The sequence below is a fragment of the Propithecus coquereli genome, unplaced genomic scaffold, assembly GCF_000956105.1.
Source record: "Propithecus coquereli isolate 6110/MARCELLA unplaced genomic scaffold, Pcoq_1.0 Scaffold219, whole genome shotgun sequence".
In the NCBI taxonomy this organism is placed as follows: domain Eukaryota; kingdom Metazoa; phylum Chordata; class Mammalia; order Primates; family Indriidae; genus Propithecus; species Propithecus coquereli.
The window spans coordinates 1,404,296-1,423,200 of NW_012147078.1; the positions used below are offsets into that span (position 1 = coordinate 1,404,296).

At 36.4% G+C, this 18,905-nt stretch overlaps 1 protein-coding gene and 1 pseudogene across 2 annotated transcripts in view; one reads left to right on the plus strand and one right to left on the minus strand.

Moving 5' to 3' along the window:
- The window catches only part of GBE1 (glucan (1,4-alpha-), branching enzyme 1), a 278,056-nt gene that overhangs the window by 256,500 nt on the left and 2,651 nt on the right, over positions 1-18,905 (minus strand). The gene's annotated exons all lie outside the window — the stretch shown is intronic.
- Positions 970-13,481, plus strand: LOC105810709 (annotated as a pseudogene). Its single transcript, XR_001137510.1, has 2 exons — positions 970-1,009; positions 12,787-13,481. The product of XR_001137510.1 is annotated as a glutamyl-tRNA(Gln) amidotransferase subunit C, mitochondrial pseudogene (transcript).

Here is an 18,905-nt window from a genome sequence, read left to right on the forward strand (position 1 = left end):
GGGGCAGCATATCCCCATGACATTTCCTAGCCTAGAGCTACCACAGAGGTCTGCTCCCCTCCCCAATACATTTCTTGATTCTTAATCAACTGTGTGTCCTCTGGAATCTCACAATGTTTAGAGTGAAGAGGGATAAAAGAGAACTGCATGTAATAAACCTGTTTGACCACTCTCACTTGCCTGTGCCTTCCTCCTTTCTCACAGCTAGAGATGTTCAGGGCTCAAAAACACATTAAACGCTGACCATTGTTAAACCCAAGTTTTAGTCAAATAACCAAGCAAACTGTTGGAGCCATTTCCAGATACTCAAGTTTATACATTAAATCTAGATTCCTGTTAAGAATATTACTATGGATAAATTTGGCTCAATCTGAATTAAGTATAGTCATATCAGTATGCTGCATCCTCCTTAGCCTACTTTTCTTAGAATCCAACTCCACATATTACACTCAGGTTGCTGCTGACACAAATTAACCGGCTACCTGATAGGCCAATCATCCCTGTGAAAGGCTGAGACCTGACTCAGTAATGAACCTGAAGAGAGAACACACAGTTAGATCATGAAAAGAATGGTATCCCTTTGCCTCTAGAATTTCCTAAATGGGCCCCAGCCTCTGGTTTATTCCCTATCTGGCAATCTCTTAAATCAGCATTGTTTTCCATTTACACAACCACCGCCCCAATCTAAGCTACCATAATAACCTACCTAGAGTACTGCAATTGCCTCTTAACCCTTCAAAAATGTACATACCATACATTGTTACATACCATTCAGCCAAGGAAACTAATTAAAAAATAAAGCTACTAAAAGGTCATAAATATACTTACTTGTGAGAAAAATAATTCATATAGCTATATGGAGAATGGAAGGAAGCAGGTGGGGTACTAGAAGCAGGAAGCCCAGTACTAAGTTAGATCAGATATGATAATGGCTTTGGACTAAGGTGTTAGCAGTAAAGATATAAAACAATGGCAAGAATGAAAAAGACATATATGATGGATTGGCTAGGTGAGTGGGGAGGAGAATGAGAGATGATAATGATAGATTTCTACTGAGTAGATAATAGCATCATTTAATAAGAAGAGAGAGATGAAAAAAAAAAAAAAGAAGAGAGAGATGGTCATCTCCAAGTGTAAATCTAAAGAGATATGAATTTTGAAGTAAATGAACATATATATGATATTTAAAGCAATGCTGCTCAGATGTGTGACCCATGGACCAGTGCTGAGCCATCACTGGTCTATGATGAAATAAGTACTGAAGTCAAGAGTAAGAATTTAGAAACTTCTATAGCAGTTGTGAAGAGTATTTTTATATATGTTGACTCTAATTTAAGAACTAGTATTTTTATTTTATATGTCTTCTTTTTTTTAGTTTAATTTTTCTAGTAACTTTTTTCTTGAATTTCATAGAAGTATGTCTCCGGTATATTAAAAAAATAGAAAAAGAGAAAGACTAACCCTTTATCATAGGTTGTAAAGCACTGATATAAAGCTAAGATAACAAATGTAATCACTTGGACAGAGAAATCTAGCAAAAAATTCTAATTTTTAGCAATTGGGTATGGTTATGGGTTTTGTTCTTGTCATCGGCTTAAAGCATCATAAAAACTGCATACCCTGGAATGTAATTCTGTGAATCACTTTATTGTCCATATCTTCTTATCACCATTAATAATATTTACAAAGCAAATACTTCTTGCCAGTCAGTCGCTACATGGACTATTCCATTTAATCCTCACAAAATCTTGATAAAGCTAGTATTGTTATGCTCATGTTATAGATTACAAAATTAAGGGTTAACAAAGTAAAATAATTTATCCATGTCACATAGTGTCTTACTCCATTTGAGCTGCTATAACAAAATGCTTTAGACTGGGTAATTTACAAGCAAGATAAATTTATTGCTCATAGTTCTGAAAGCTGGGGAGTCCAAGATCAGAGCATCAGCAGATCTGGTGTCTGCTGAGGGCTGTTTCATAGCTGGTGCCTTGTTGCTGCTTCTTCATATGACAGAAGGGACATATGAGCTCCCTTAGTTTTCTTTTATAAAGGTACTAACCATTCATGAGAGAAGAGCCCTCATGACCTAATCACCTCTCACAGGCCTCATCTCTTAATACTATCATCTTAGGGGTTAAGATTTCAACGTATGAACTTGAGGAAGATACAAACATTCAGACCGTAGCACATAGCTAATAAGTTAGGGAGCTAGGATTCGAATCCAGGTCAACCAATATAAGCCTCCGCTTTTAACTACAGCAACATACACTGTCAGCCTACCCGTCAGCAATTTTGTATATTTTAAGAAAAGTATTTTTGTGGGAAGCTCATCAAAACTTCTGGGTGTATAACTTCCAGACTCAGGAATTTATTTTGGATATAAAGCATCTTAGTTATCAAAATATTATATACTAACATTTATCACTGGATTCTTCTTATTACCTCCAACTAGCCAGTAAATTACTCATGAACAAAACATGGAGGTATACCGTCTAGAACAAAATATATTACCTGTAAAATATTGAGTGAGTTGATGCCTGTCTCAGGAGATTTCAAATCTAAGAATCTATCTTTTCTTAATAGAAAAATAAAATAGTTTACCCTGTCCATCAACTTAGGCAACACAATAATGTAGTCACACTGATTCTCGAGTTGACTTGATTTTATTGAGAGTTTTTGCCATTGACTTGAGTTTTTTCACAGGCTTCCAAAACTGGTTAAACCAATTTCACCTTGGTGTACTATCCTTTGCAAACTGACATATATTCTGTTCCTTTAGAAAATATTTCTGCTTATTTTCTTACTATTTTTAACCATAAACATATATCCAAACATATAAATTAGGCATGGCTTTTTCTACAAACCCTTTCTATAAGCCCATAATAAACAATTAAAAATAAAAATTTACCAATACATATTACAGTGTTTTTATTTAATCTATACTTTTCCATTTTTGTCTCATACCTGAATTTTAAAATATGAGTTGCAGCTGTGCATGGGAAGATTTCTTTTTTTTTTTTAACTAGTATGTATCTACATATATAATGCTGACCCTTATGAAAAGCCAAAACAGAACAAACAAAAAACCAAAAACAAATAATCACGAAACTACATGGTCATATGTTGGAGACCACCTAACTTCTAATTACTCTTTTTGTTGTAAATATAAAGAGCAGAAGAGAACTGTAATTGAGGGAAATTGTTGCAGTAACTAGCCAAAGGCCACTCCATGAGGTGCAGAATTGAAAATGGCAAGTATGAGATAGCTAAAGCCATTATGAGATTTTGCTTTCTCTCCATCTGTACAAATAGCTAAGAATAGTGCTTCTGCATCACCAGTATCCCTGGCTGCATTAGGAAATTACAATAAGCTTCTACTGTATTGCCAAAGAATATCAGAACACACACACACACAATTTGTTTAAAATCTAAAATCTAATTTATCTAAAAGAATTTATCACAAACACTATAAGCTAAAGAGTCTTAGGGAATCAACCAGCAAACGTGTCAGTAACTGAACTGAGGTCCAGGCTACTAATTATTCAGCCCAAAAATCAATCTTTCTGTCTGTCTCTCTTTCTCTCACAGACACACACAAACACACAGAAAGTGCCAACTCACTGGGACTTAAAAGGTTAAGAAAACAGAGCACAGAGCCAACATTAAGTCATACAGCACCAAATTTGGCTATCTATGGCTTATTCAAATTTGTGTTATAAAGGTTAAGGTTATAAAGGTTATAAACGAACCTTAATTAAAAATGAAAATAAAACCACAATGTAATTTAAAAATAGCAAATAACATCTGTATAAAAACATCTCTTTGATGCTATAAGATATTAAGTGCCTAAAATTTGAATATTTATCATTGCATTTTCAGTCAGAACTTTCCATCAATGCAAAAATGGATGTTAATAATATACAATAATCAGTAGCATTACAAGCTTAGTAAGTATTTAGTTTAACAAAATGTTTCTTTTTTTTTAAGTCAAAGAAACAGTATTTAAACCTGGAGAGAGTCAAAATGTGACAGAGCCTCGGTTATATATGTAAAAGTGTAAATCCTGTTTTAAGCATTTCCACTCCACTTGAGAAAGAGTAACCACAAAATTCCCAAATGTCAACACAGATGGAAGTTGAGAGGAGCAGCAATGAAATTTAAAAGGCAAACTATAACCCAAAAAAGAAGTATTCTTTCTTTCTCCTTAACATGATGATGAGTATCCCCAAAGAGAGGAAAATCTCTATTTCCTTCCATGTTTGTAAACAGAAATCAGTACAATGAATGAGAAAACATTCATTCCAATTAAGACAAGGCATGATATAAAAGTCACTTACATATCATACACGTTATATCTGTGGTAAAACACACATATACATATAACATGTATGATATATACAAATGTATGATACATGTTTATAATATAGCCAGAGTTCTAATTTTAGTTTAGCCCTAGCTCTCTCCACACATATTCCCTAGAATCTCTTAAAAAGCTTGATATTATAATAGATGTTTCAAAATTTACCTCAATGTAGGTCAGACTGCCTTATGGTAAGAGAACAAAGGCTTTCTTTGTTCCAGACCCATTGCATCTTAACCTCAAAGCCCACTGCACCCTAACTATAGGCTTTCCCAGTTAGAAACCTAAATCCCGCTAGAGTACGTCATTATTACCAAATTCAGAGCCAGCTTCAAGAGCATCAACTTAGAGTGCTGTCTCATCTCAAAGCAAAATCACACCTAATTCACGATCATCTGAGATGGCAATCCAGGTAACTTGTTTCATTCATTTTTAAGATACCACCTTAAAAAGGAAATTTGCTACCTATTAAATAAACTTGAATGCTTTTTTTAAAAAAAAAAAGAAATGAGTAAATCAGTCTCTTATTCTAATGTGAATACTGTTGTTCAGGAAAATTCTGTGGACAACTTTAAAAGCTCAGGTGGAAAATTAAATTCTATTTATTAAGAAAACAAAGTATGGCTTATGACATAAAAAAATTAAGATTTGAAATAAAAATATAGTCCTGTATTCACCTAGTAATAAAAATGGAACAATATTTTTGTGAACCAGAGTAATATCAACAAATAGAAGGCAAAGGCATCCCAACATTTGCTATGCCATAAACACAAAAGGAAAACATTCCTAGGGAATCCACATAGAATTTTAACAGTGAAGGTGAATGAAGCCAGCAAGGATAGAAATTACTACTGGCCTGGCTGGAAAAGCATGTTGGGCCTGAGGCAAAAGAAATTTTTTAAATAGGAGAATGTTCTGAAATAGAAAGCATGTTAAACAGAATTGCCCGAGGACTGTTAGGAAATGAAAAATTACACTAACTGCATTGGGAACAGCAACCTGATAAAAGCACAATGCACAAATTACAATCTTCTTCATGAGTAGTATTAGACACGAGAAAGGTTAAGCTGTGTGTGAGAGAGGTTTTGCCCACCACAGGCCACTGCATGATAAAAGAATTACTCTCAACCGTTTCTAGGGACCTTCCAACAACTATAGTAATAAACATTTTTAGATTTCTAATATTACAGAACAAGCTGGACCAGGCCCCTTGTTAATATATATTTGCAAAACCCTCCTTGAGTACAAACCTCTATTCTAAGTTCTATAGAAAACATGGAACGACAATAATATGTTCCCTAACTATATTCTTCTCTTCTTAAATTCAAAACACACATGCAGCATCCCAGAGATGCTCAGTGAGTCAGCATGTACTCAGCAGCTACAGTGTGGAAAATACAATACTAAAAAGAGCAAGAAAACAGTATTCCATTGGAAAAACCTGATTGATCACTCATGAGAGCAAATACTTTTATAAATGGCAATGTTTTCACTATGATTACAAGTCTGACTATTAAGTAATCAAAGTGAGTAGGTGCAAAATAAGTAAAAAGTATAAATATTGAAGGAAATACCATCTAGAAGAAACAAGAAAAGCAAGTCATGAAGGCCATAAAAAGTCACAAGGCGCACATGTGCTCATGCATGCACACACCCACAAAATTATCACTATTTTTAAGTATGAGAGAGAAGCAATCCTTCCAGCCCTCCTCTCTTGTAAGCAGAGACCAACTCAAGAATAATGCAAGTCATAATGAGTCACCACACATAAGCAATATTTTTGGGACAACAAAGTTAGGAACAGCTGCTATTTGGGCTGGATCCAAGTGAAGTTGGCACATCCAGAAAGGTCTAGGGCTATTAGAGCAGAGAGCAATCACCTGATCTCAGGCACTTTATCAAGAAGGACCAGGTTTACTTTACCAGCCCACGTTTTTATTTTGTATTGTTTGTGTTTTTGCTTTATGTGACAGGTATAATGCACTTAGCATAAGAAACTATGACATAAATAAGAATCACCTAAATGAAAAGGTCAATGTGGACTAGTCACACCAAATAACCTGGGGAAAACATGGCCATCTACTCAGCACCAGTTAATTGAATATGTAGCATATCTCCATGTTTACATTTAAGATACTAGCCATTCATTTCTCATCCAGTATAAAAAATGCCACTGGTCAATAACTGCTGAGTCCCTATCTTAGGCAAAGTCAGAAACTCTGTGGGTCTAATTACCTGTTTTATGAACACAGAGCTGACAGAACTTTTCTTCCTCCTTAATGTTCCCCTTTAGTCTCTTTGTGGAGTCATACCAGCTCTTAATCTATTAATAAAAGCTCCTCTTTCAAATATATAATCTAAACCTGCACTGTCTAATATGGTAGCCACCAGCCACACACTGTGATTGTGCACTTGAAATATGGCTAGTCCCAACTGAGATGTACTATCAGTGTAAAATACACATCAGATTTCAAAAACCTAACAAATTAAAACTATACCTCATCAGTAATTTTTCAAATTATATATTGAAATGCTATTTTGAATACACTGGGTTAAATAATATATATTATAAAAATTAATTTCATCTGCTTCTTTTTACCTTTTTTAATGTGGCTACTAGAAAATTTTAAATTATATATGCGATGCCATGAAATTTCTATCGAATAGTGCTGATCTAGGCGAGACACTTAAGGTGGGATCAGGAAGAGGCATTCAGCACTCGTTACCCATTTGCTTTACCCTTCCAACCAGGTAATGCTGGTCCCAATGTCCCCCCGACTCACTCAGGCATGGGCCCCCTTAGCTTACTCAGGAGTTGCCTTGTTGCCCCTAAAAATAGCCTACTATCCCTTCCAAAATGGGCCTATTGGTTGTAAAGATACACGTTGATATGTTTTCATATATGATTTATAAACTATTTTGGAGGCTACAGTTCTCAATGTGACAATTCTTACACAAGCACATTTTGCAACTGAACCACTTTTGTAAGTAAACTTTCACTTTAAGTAGGAAAAGCTATATACAAGTTCACATATCTTCATTAAATTTTTTAATGAAGATTAATGTCTTAGCTATTATATTCTTTGACTATTTCCAAAAAGGTCTCACAAACTTTGTCCACATTCTTAAAGAATCATTTCTCCTTTTATAGAGAAGTAATTTTAAGAATTTAAGGCAATTCAAATAAACTTCTTTGTTGTATATGCATTCTCCCTTCCTTAACAGAACAAGGTATGCTTTCATCTGTATTACACTGAATTTTGTGCATAAATATCTACAATAACCCGTATTTACTTGTCTAATTGAGCTCCTGTCAGGTAGGAAGCCTATCTTACTCATATTTGCTCTATCACATAGAAAAATACCTGTGATAAAGGGGATGTTGAAATAGATTTGTTAAATAAACAAAGTAATGAAACAACCCGTGACTCAGATGCTCATGTATAACCTGGGACATCATTTCTGGGGAATAGTTTTCTGCATGTGGTCACCATCTATATTTTATCCTAAAGATCCATATGCAACAGTAAAACTCATAGTGCATATGTAAGAAACAGCAAGTTTGATAATACTAACAACAAAAACCCTTTTATTTGTAATAAAAGTTACAAAAATCATTATGACCATCAAAAAATTAACTTGGTTAACTCCATTAGTATACATGGATTACTTATTTTCAAAAATTTGGGATACATATTATTAGCTTAAATATTTACAGAATAAAATTTGGCCCTTTGCCAATGGTTTTGAACTGACTGAGATACAGGACCATAAAGTGCCTTGCTACTCAAAGTATCCTCTTAAACAAATGCTTGCCATATAACCCAGCCATCACATTCCTGGGCATTTATCCCAGAGAAATAAAACCTAAATATTCATATCATAGTTTTATTGTAATAGCCAAACCTGAAAACAATCCAAATGTCTTTCAGCAAGTGAATAAACAAACTAGATGGATGGCGCATCCATAATCCATACAATGACAATGACAAAAAGTAACAAATTATTGATATATGCAATATGAGTACATCTCAATGGCATTATGCTGAGTGAAAAACGGCCAATCTCAAAAGGTTATATATGATTTAATTTATACATAACACTCTCAAAATGAAAAAAAGTATAGAGATGGAAACCAGATCAGTGGTTGCCAAAGGTTAGGAATGGGTGGGGGGAGAATCGTGGTGTGAGTATAAAGGGGTAGCACAAGGGAGTTCCTCTGTGGTAACGGAACAGTTCTGTATCCTCGTTGTAGTGACAGTTACAATAATACATGTGATAAAATTGTAAATAAGTATAGACACACACACACACACAAATAAGCTTATGTAAAAACATGAGAAATCTGAATAAGGTCTGTAGATTGTACCAATGTCAATTTCCTGGTTTCGATACCACACTACAGTTATGCAAGATATTACCACTGGGGCAAGCCTGGTGAAGGGTACAGGAGCCTTCTTTGTATTCTATTTATAATTTTCTATGAGTATCTAATTATTTCAGAATAAAAACTCTTAAAAAAAATCCAATCTAACACAAGTTGTAATTCTCTAAACAATCTCCACCACATTTTCAAATGTCCTCCGACTTTAAAGGTTCTTTGAACCTGTTGCAGCGCTTAGTTTTGACACCACTCTTATTTCAATGTACTTCCTGCTTATGTGTTATATTTGTGGGTAGAGGTTTGCCTAATACCATACGGATAGCACACAGTTTTCAATAAAAGACACCCTGGAAAAGTGAAGCAAAAAAAAGACCTGGTATTTCACTAAACTCCTATCACTAGTAAGTACAACTTAAACAACCAAATGGCACTGTCAACTAAAATCGTCAAGAGGATGTAAGACTCCCAGGTGTAAACAAAAAATGAATAAACAAGCAAATAAAAGTGTCAGAAATTTTTAATGCAGAATGATAAGAGCTGGGAGGAAAAAAAAAAAAAAAAAGCACAGAAACGACAACCGTAAAGGATAATTACTATGAGCAAATGTCAACCTGAAAGGGCCTATCCTTCAAGATGGATACCAAGCGGCTAACTGGCCCTAAATTTAAAATAGAGCCAAGCAGCCATTTGCTGACAAGGGGGCACAAACATACTCTGAGTTCCCTGAAAACCTGTACCTTTTTATCTTTGGGATTTTCAGAATTCACCTGAACCAAACAATCAGATCTTACCTGTATCAACCAATCAGTGTTCAGCTGTATCAACCAAATCAGAACTAAGCAAGTTTCAAACCTGATTGGGAACCTGGGCGGGAACTTTTGCTATAAAACTCGACCCTTCTCTTTATTCTCTGGAATACTTTACACTGAAGGCTGCATCTCCCCAGTTTGCAAACTATTCACTTGAATAAAGGTACTTTCCTCCAAATTCCTTTTCAGAGAACTTTTGTTCACATTACACAGCGTAATTAAAAAAAAAAAAAAAAAAAAAAAACCATACAAAGGTATAACGTTAAAGACTCATAAGCTTGTATGTAGTTAGAGAACAAAAAAACAATTCATATTTTAAAGACGGAGCATAAATTAATTGACATCTTTAATTTAGTTCTCCTTTTCTTTCTAATTCCACAAACACTCTATTCTCCATATAACTTAAAGATAAAACTGACCATTTCTTAATGAGCCCAAGATAATATGGAAAAATTATTAGTAATTAACAAACTGATTTCATCTCAAAACACTCTTATATTTTTTAAGAGTAAACTATTTATGAAATTAAAAAGAAAAGGTAGTGGAGTTCCCTCATAGAAGCCAAGTGACTGAAGAGACTGAATCAGCTTACTTTGAGACAGAGCAGCTAAAAAGTCTCTATATCTCCCCAAGAAAAGAATCCAGAAAAACAAACAGCAGGTCTAGCAAACTAAAAGCTACAACCCAGGGATTGGTAATATTGAGGGATGAGACTGTAGACTTCTCTCCGAAAGAGTGGGAATGCCCAGACTCTGGTAAGAAGGTTCTGTACCTACGTGTGATGCTAGAGGATGGTCTCCCTGGGGCTTTTCATCTTTTGCCAGATGTAGTTTCCTCTTTGGAGAAAGGGAAAGAGCCCCAGGAAGCTGTGAGGGATGAAACAAAGAGAAATTTCTCAGGAAGATGTGTGTGCATCATTGAGGCTCACTTTCAGCTAAGGATGATCATGGGACAGCTCTGATAAATGAAAAGACCTAGATGGGGTTTATAGGAAAGCTAACATATGCTTGGCTAAAATAGACATAGTAAGCCAGCACGTGTGCCCAATCATGTTCTAAGCATAAAAATAGTGACCATATGCTAAGGATAATAGAGCAGAAAGATAAGGAAGGATGAATCCATGGTAAGGCCAAACCACCCACCTTCACTTTCTTCATAAGGGAGAAATACAAACCTCTATTTCTATAATTCATTGTTGTAGGATTTTCTGTTAATTAGGAGTGTGTTGGATATTCTGTTACATGCACCTAAATACATAACTAATTTTATTATGTTTCTCTGACAGCCTGCGTATCTGTATTGTGTAGTTACTCATAATTAAACATAACCTATGGCTAGGTGCTTATTATTTATAAAAATGAAAACAGATTGATGATATTGAATAACATGATATCACTGGTAAAACAAATAGTTAATTCTTGCTGAATATTTGGAGAACTACAAGTTTACCTATGCAAGAACATATATATAAAATATATATATATATATATATATATATTTTTTTTTTTTTTAGTAGAGATAGGGTCTCACTCTTGCTGAGGCTGGTCTTGAACTCCTGAGCTCAAGTAATCCTCCCACCTCGGTCTCCCAGAGTGCTAGGATTACAGGCATGAGTCATCGCACCTGGCCAAGAATATATGTTTATTTTTGGTTTCTGATTATCATATTTTGGATTGTGGAACTAGTGTACATACCAGGAGATTGTGTCTTATTGTAGTTTATCATCTAATGGTTCTGCTAAAATACATTTGTATATTTGATTCCTTTGTTTTATGCATCTTATGGCAAAATCAAATCTATTGAAAATGACTGCAATCATCAAATATCAACAAGAGAGAAAGGAAAAAGAGAGACGGCAGGACAAATGATTTAAAATTTTTTCTTATGAGTATAACATATGTTCAGAAAACACTAGAATAATTCTTTCACTTTCAAACTTTTGAGCTGCTATTACATATTTTTTCTTCTCCCACATTAGTCTTATTTTCAAAGTTATTCCTGCTATTAGTAAACTCAGTATGACCATTCCTTTAACCATCCAGAGTTCAGGAAGAAGAAAATCCCTGCAGCTGTTTGATGCCCAAGAATATGAACACTTAACAATCAGATGAAAGAAGAGAAAAGACAGAAAAGGAAGATCAAGAGAAGAGTGATTTTGAATTTCTGCAGGCTAGCTTTTACCTCTCTCAGTGAAAGGAACTTTGTGCTCATTATATCCCAGGACTCATCTTGCCTTTAGCTTACAGTAAACTGGCAATTGCCTTATTATTTCCTTTCTAAATTAAGGATCAAAATTTAAACATATTCTTTCCCTTCTCTATTAGATTATGATTAAAATTACTACTTGCTTCACCTGATTCACACAATCACTTCTACTAGAAAAAAAAGAAGGGATCCCTCACCCAAAGTAAACACAGTTAACCAGTAAAACAAAGAGTTGTGGGGAATTTCTAGACATGTCATTTATCTGATAGTTGATTTCAGAACATAGCATTAAAGAGCTAATAATAATAAAATCTTCTGAAAATAATATTCTAGTAAATATTGAAGTTGGAAAGTTAGCTTGCTAATGTTATCATCAAATTATTATTTATTTACTGAGCATCTTTACATATATTTCTAGTCCTCAGGACACTCTACAAACTGGATTCTATTCATCTTTTACAGAGAAAGAAACTCATTCACAGAGGTTGATTAATTGCCCTAGAACTCAGAGCCATTTAACAGTTATAAATGCTAAAATTCAAGCCTGTCTTATACTTTAGAACACAGTCACTCAGCAATATTTTTTCTTTTTTTTTTTGAGACAGAGTCTCACTGTGTTGCCCAGGCTAGAGTGCCGTGGCGTCATCCTAGCTCACAACAACCTCAAACTCCTGGGCTCAAGCAATCCTTCTGTCTCAGCCTCCCAAGTAGCTGGAACTATAGGTATGTGCCACCATGCCCGGCTAATTTTTTTTCTATGTATTTTTAGTTGTCCAATTAATTTCTTTCTATTTTTTTAGTAGAGACGGGGTCTCGCTCTTGCTCAGGCTGGTTTCGAACTCCTGAGCTCAAACAATGCGCCCACCTCGGCCTCCCAAGAGAGCTAGGATTACAGGCGTGAGCCACCGCGCCCGGCCTACTCAGCAATATTTTTATATATTTTTCCCATTTTACATATGAAAATCCAAATTTAGAATCTAAATTATTCTAATTGTTTCAACATCAGAAATCAGTCACATTTTGAGTGTGGCTGGGCCTTCGGGCCCCGCTGGGCGGGCGTTGGGGCTTCACTTCCAAGGTGGATCCGCAGGGAAGTGGCCGAGTCACCGCCGAGGTGATGGAGCACCTGGAGCGTCTAGCGCTCGTGGACTTCGGCAGCCGCGAGGCGGTGGCGTGGCTGGAGAAAGCCATCGCCTTCGCCGACCGGCTCCACGCCGTGCACACGGACGGGGTGGAACCCATGGAGTCCGTACTGGAGGACAGATGTCTATACTTGAGATCCAACAATGTAGTTGAAGGCAACTGTACTGAAGAACTACTACACAACTCTCATCATGTCGTGGAAGAGTATTTTGTGGCCCCCCCAGTAATATCTCTTTGCCAAAGCTGGATGAACAAGAGCCCTTCCTGCACAGCTGAGTAGTTATTCTGGGAAGGGGGTACTCTGTGGATACATGGAAGCGCAATAATGGTTTTGTTATTGTGAACACTAACGTTCCCACTTTTGGTCACCTAAAAAAATGGAGGCTCAAGCATTTCTTAGTAACTGACTCTTCTGAAGACAGATTGGGAAAGAGCTAGCCAAAACAAGGCAATGAGTTCCTGATGCTAATGGAAATAAAAGGAAAGAGCAAAAGTCAGTTTCCAAGGAAACGGTCAAGTATTCACTTAACAGACCTGTTCAGTATGGAAGACATTGTCTTTCTTTATCTTCCCCCAAAAAGACTATCTACCAAAATGCATAAAAGTGAATTTTCTTTTTACATAAGTGGTAGACAGAGCATCTGATCACTGTGTAACAACCCCAGTTGTCATCTTTAGTTGCTATTTCTGTTGGTTTCAGTAGCCCTATCTTTACTGAACATACCCGAATTTGTTCTTGGGTACCCACTTTGTTTCTAGCAGAGAGCTTTTTGTCAGGGTCTGAAGAGTATTCAAAGTAGACTACAGTTTGGGAACTCCTAACATAGAACCATCTGCCATCCCACAAAGTGACTGTACACAAAAGGGACACTAATCATACCTGGTGTTTTTCCTTCTGAGAAGAGAACTTATCAAAAATACCACTGGGCCTGGGACACAGTGGCCCTTTCCACCCCCAAAGTGATTATTAAATTAAGATAAATCCAAGTTTGTGGGGGAGGGTCTTTTGTTGTTTTTTAAAAGCTCAGATACCAAGGATAAATGAGACCTATTTAGGGGTAAAAGTAATAGAACCAGAACTTGGAGTTTTTTTTCTTCCTCCAACCAAACTGCCAAAGTTGGTTTTGGCTAAGAATTTCCCAATCATCTTTGTGCTGCTGCTTACTTTTAAAAGTCTGTTTTTATTCTTCCCATTCCCTTCTTTTATCTGCAGTGCTCCCTTTTTCCTTATGGCAGAAAACTGTACAAAGTTGGCCTTGAATTAAAAGAAAACTCTGAACCTGCCCTCAGGGTTGAAGTTCTCAAACCAACATGAGAGCAATTGTCTTTATCCCCAAATAAAGTTATCCACTTCTGCTCCCTAGTAAAAAAAAAAAAAAATCAGTCACATTTTATAAGTTAGTTACCATAACATAAACAATGTCAAATAAACTGCAATGGAATTATATAATGAATCGATGAATGTAAGTTGTACAGTAACATATTTAACGTGGAGTTTTACCTTTTGTCAAGGTACCAGGCTCCTGTTGCCCTAAACACAAAACAGAATGGGGTGTCTTTTGGATATTAAACATAAAAGAACCCTGGATTCAAACAGTGGTGAACACATACTGATGAGCAGACATCAACACAAGAAGAGAATCTACTCTCTAGTAAAAAAATAAGCTTACTTTAGAATGAAAGGTTCCTGGTAGCAGCAATTCTCTCCAAAGAACATACTTTCATGTTTTCCTTTAATACCTATAAATGTATAATTGAAATTTAATACATGCTTTCAAATAGCAGCATGATATATTTATCAGTCTAAAACTATAGCTAATTTCACAGGGAAAGTATTATCATCTCACTGGCTAACTAGGGCCCAGTCTGATGAGAACTGAAAGAAATCCTGTACAAAATTACCACATAGAGAGTCATTTCTCAGGAGGTGGCGCAGCAAGCGCCAGAGCCTAAACTAAACCAAAATGCTCCATCAAGTCCTTTTAAGGCACTTTGAAAATTAAGAAGAGGTCAGCGCCTCTTGCCCATCACTGTAGAGAATTCAGGAGTGACTCTGGGGTTAGCACAGATCTCAGCTGCAAAGGGCAAATGAATCTACCAGTATAGAAGAACAGGTCGTGTACATCTCATAATCTTCAGATTCTTCCCTGCCTTCTAAAATGACTGACATCTGACTTTCTTCAGAGCCCCCAACATAGTCAGGTGCTGAGAAAAAAGTGCACAATTCAGCTGTGATGTAAAACTTCTTTGCTATGAGAATCAATTTTTGGTGTGGATGCTGACATACTAAATCCAAATTACTTTCCAATTCTGATTAGATGCCAATGTAAAAAGTAATTTAATTCTAATGAAGTAGAGCTCTTTATAATACCTAACACCCTTGGGCTCATAAAACCCCTCCTCTCACTTTTGGGCACAAAACTTGATATCAGATTCTCCCAAACTGACTATTCTTTGAGAGATTAAACCTTTAGTCTCAGTGGAGTATGGAAATACCTAATTAAGAATTATTTTCTTAATTTATTCTGGTTATCTTTGGTTATACATCTGGTTACACTCTTTTTTTTTTTTTTTTTTTTTTTTTTGAGACAGAGTCTCACTGTGTTGCCTGGGCTAGAGTCCCGTGGTGTCAGCCTAGCTCACAACAACCTCAAACTCCTGGGCTCAAGCAATCCTGCTGCCTCAGCCTCCCGAGTAGCTGGGACTACAGGCATGCGCCACCATGCCCGGCTAATTTTTTCTATATATTTTTAGTTGTCCAATTAATTTCTTTCTATTTTTAGTAGAGACAGGGTCTCGCTCTTGCTCAGGCTGGTTTCGAACTCCTGAGCTCAAACAATCCGCCCCCACCTCGGCCTCCCAGAGTGCTAGGATTACAGGCGTGAGCCACCGCGCCCGGCCTGGTTACACTCTTTAATTGAGTATATATTCTCCTTTCTCAGATTATCACATAAAACTTCCTTCCTAGTAACTACTCCTGTCCTCTGTTCATCCTTTCCAGCATTCTAGACATTTTAACTTAAGGTAAGTTAACCTTATACCCATTGATATAGCAAAAAGGAAAAACAGTGTCAGAAGATTTTCAGTCAGTCATTTGCTCATTCAAATATTATGCTAAGCACTTACTATGAGCCAGGTCCAGTCCTATAGACTGAGACTACAACAGGAATAAACAATATAGACATAGTGTACACCCACAGGAACAATCTGGAAGGGGATACAAAGAGTATAAAGACAACTATATTATTAATAGAATGGATGACCACCTTTAGGATAGGTGTGGTTCAAGAGGAGGAGCCCCTCACTCCACCTGGAGAAAGGTCTGATGATGAAGAAAAGTCAGGGAAGGCAACTCTATGTCTCTTAGCTGTGTCCTGAAATATGTATAGCAGCTTATCATAAGACAGAAGCAAAGAATGCAGCAAGCAAAAATGACAGCATGTACAGAAGCACAGATGAGACCCAGGGCTTGACCAAAATATGTGGCATCCCAGACAGGAAGGCACACCTCCAAGGTGATATTCTTTAGACATTTGTTAAAGATCTCTTTTATGGGATAGAGAAATAATTTCATATTAATAAAAATTAAATACAGGAAAAGGTTCACTTATTAATTCACTCCCACTAAGCTAAAATAGAGTCACTCTTCTGATGACGATCAAAAAATTTTTCTAATTCTTGATCTATCTTGCTTTTTATTTGGTGATTTTTCCAGACCCCTAACCTCCTGTGTATATAGACAAAATAAGAAATGAAAATCTTCAACTTTCAAGAAAAAAAGAACACAGGTGGAAAATGGATATTATGTTTCTGATTTATTTTACTGATATTCTAGTATCTTTACAGAATGGTCCCAGAAATCCTAGTTGCCCTTCTCCCTTTATGCCCCTCTAGTTAGACGGTGCAGAGTGAGAGGGAGGGTGCAAAGTTAAGGCTGAAAAGGTCACAGGGACCAGATAATGCAGACTTTTGCAGGTCATGAGGAGCCTGTATTGCAACTTAAGAGAAATGAGGCCAGGTGCGGTGGCTCATGCCTATAATCCCAGCACTCTGGGAGGCTGAGGTGGGAAGATCATTTGAGGTCAGGAGTTTGAGGTTGCAGGGAGCTATGATGAGGCCACTGCATTCTAGCCCGGGCGACAGAGCAAGAACCTGTCTCCAAAAAGAAAAAAAAGGGGGGGAGAGAAATGAGAAATTGTTGAAAGGGTTTGAGCAGAGAAGTATCACTCTCAGATTTGTTTACTTTGAAGTCCATTCTATTTACTCGGTTTTTGAGTGAAGAGGGATAGAGGAAGTAGAGTGAGGCGAAGATTGGAAAAGGAGAAGAAGCTATCAGGCTGTTTTTGCAAAGCAGGCTAGTGATGCTAGCGACATGAAATAGGATAATAGCAGTAGGAATGCCAAGTGGTATATACTCGAAAGAGTGAGGAGCTACAATTCACTAGACTCAGAGATACAAGGAAAGGAAAGGGAGTAATTAAGAATAGGTCTTCAGGTTTCATTTCAGGCTTGAGCAATGGTAGATGAGGGTACCGCATACTGAGATAAGGTATAAAGGGACAAACAGGTTTGGAATAAAAATCCGTTAAGTTCCATCTTATACATGTTGAGCGTTGTAGTTATAAAACATCAAAATGAAGATTTTAAAAATACATATGAGATCAGGAGAAAGAACTGGGGCGAAGAGAGTTGTAGGCAACTTCAATAGATAAACAGAATCCATGGGATGGATGAAAATGTCTAGGGAAAGAATGGAAAATAGAAATACATAAAAGGCCCTAGGGAAGGGCACTGAGAATCTCTTACATTAAATGGTCAGAATGAGGCTGAGAAAATGGAAGAAAAGCAAGATCACAGCTCCAAAGAGCCAAGAAAGAATACAAAGTATATAATGCTAGAGATAAAGAAAAGAGTTACCCTTAAATTATGAAGAAGTTATGAACTTGTTGAGCATTTTTAGTAAAGAAAGATTAATCTCACTTGCGTACTTACTAGCCCTGTGAACTGAAGCCAGTCACTTAGCTTCTTCATCTGTAAAACAGGAAAATCTTCCACCATGCCTGTGTCATAGTTTGCTATAGGATTAAATAAAATACTATATCTGAAAGTACTATATCTACTTTAAACAGAAGATGTACATTAGTCTTAATGTAATTGTGGTGTTCTGACCAGTGATTCACAAATGTCAGTTTTCTGTTCCACCCACATGGCAAGCCAACATGCAATGGCCAATATAATGTATTAGCAGGGGGGGACACACTGCTAAGCAGGAGCTGTAAGAAACAGTGCATAGTTCAGCATATTCTCTATTCCTTCCCACTACCATTGTAGAAGCATGCTTCAAAACAAATCCTTCATAAGCTTAGATGCTTGAGTGAATGTAATAAGGAGAGTCCTCTGGCTGATTCACACTGGCATGTAATATGGGGACAATTAAATGTTGTTGTTTTAAAGCCCTAAGATTTTAGAATTATGACCACAATAACTAATTGCAGGGTAAACAATAGGTAAAAAAAATAATTAAAAAAATAATTTAAAAAATTTTAAAAAAGCAGGCACACCAAGTAGAAAATGCCACCTTGCACCTTGGGAGGTAATCAATGAGACATCATGGAGGGGATCCCTCACACTAATGTACTAATTTTTGTTTTATAGCACAGAGTAACTCACTTATCCTCCACATCTCATTCAAAATACAACAAATATACAAAACAATTTAAAACGAAAAGACATCTGTTGGGGAAGTATGAGACAGTCTATCAATGAGAAGAAACTGCCTTCTACACCATTCTTATACATTGTTGTTTATACCCCAAATTCTTTTCACTCCTTAGTAAGCATACTTTGCACCTAAATGGTTGACTATGTATTTGTGTTAGGCCAAAGACAAACTGCCCAAGTAGGTAATTAGAAATAAACAGAAATAGGACAAGGAACCAAGACCAGAATGCGGGAACAAGGAATTTTTTATTATTCATGCCAAAATACTATTTGATATGCC